At 47.5% G+C, this 916-nt stretch overlaps 1 long non-coding RNA gene across 2 annotated transcripts in view; it reads left to right on the plus strand.

The window, feature by feature from the left end:
• The window catches only part of LOC106533421 (uncharacterized), a 2,578-nt gene extending 2,249 nt beyond the window's left edge, over positions 1–329 (plus strand). For both annotated transcript variants that reach the window (XR_001312242.1, XR_001312243.1), the window contains exon 5: positions 37–329. This is a non-coding gene — a long non-coding RNA (uncharacterized LOC106533421). The remainder of the gene's footprint in view (positions 1–36) is intronic.
• The last annotated feature ends 587 nt before the right edge of the window (positions 330–916 follow it).

The raw sequence follows: 916 nt of genomic DNA on the forward strand, positions 1-916 counted from the left end.
ATATAAAACTATTAACTTTAGACTTTTTGTTTTTAGGCTAAAAGCCACTACCAAACCAGTGTGATGCTTCAGCATCAACCCAACTGTCAAGTGATCCTTATAAAGCCCAGGATCTCATTAGAGGAACAGCCAACAGGTGGGTTAATCAGCACCAGAGGAGCCACAGGAAAACAACAATCATGACAGTACCATCCTGCTACAATCGTCTCCTGATGATCTAACCCTCTTCTCTGGATGGGACCTGTAAAAATCAACAATTAAAAATGGGTCAAGAATAGAGGCTCTCTGGACCCAGGAACGTTCATCCGGGCTGTAACCCTCCCAATCCACCAGGTACTACAATCATCGCCCACGTCTTCTGACGTCCAGGATGCAGTTGACAGTATAAGCTGGCAGATTGTCTATGATGCGGGCGGGTGGAGGAGGATTAGATGGGGGACTTGGACTCAATGTAACTGGTTTGACCTGTGCAACATGAAAGGTGGGCCGAATTTGCATAAATGCAGGGAGACAGAGACAAACTGCAGATGGGTTGATGATTCTTGCTCTAGGGAAGGGACCAATGAACCGAGTCGCCAGTTTCCTCGGAGTGTCTCTCAGTTGAATTTCCCTGGTAGAAAGCCACACTTTCTGACCAACCTTATATTCAGGTGCCATGGAACGGTGTCGGTCAGCAATCTTCTTATTTTGGTCCGCAGTTCTCAATAGGGCCTCTTTAGTCTGTTTCCACAGGCGCCGACATCGACGCAGATTATGTTGAACAGACGGTACAGCACATTCACTCTCCACCTCAGGAAATAAGGGGGGACTGTGACCTAAAGAGGCCTCAAAAGGGGACAGTCCAGTAGCAGTAGACAGATGTGTATCCATCCATCCATCCATCCATCCATTTTCTTCCGCCTATCCAGGGTCGTGT

Source organism: Austrofundulus limnaeus, unplaced genomic scaffold (assembly GCF_001266775.1).
Source record: "Austrofundulus limnaeus strain Quisiro unplaced genomic scaffold, Austrofundulus_limnaeus-1.0 Scaffold943, whole genome shotgun sequence".
Lineage (NCBI taxonomy): Eukaryota > Metazoa > Chordata > Actinopteri > Cyprinodontiformes > Rivulidae > Austrofundulus > Austrofundulus limnaeus.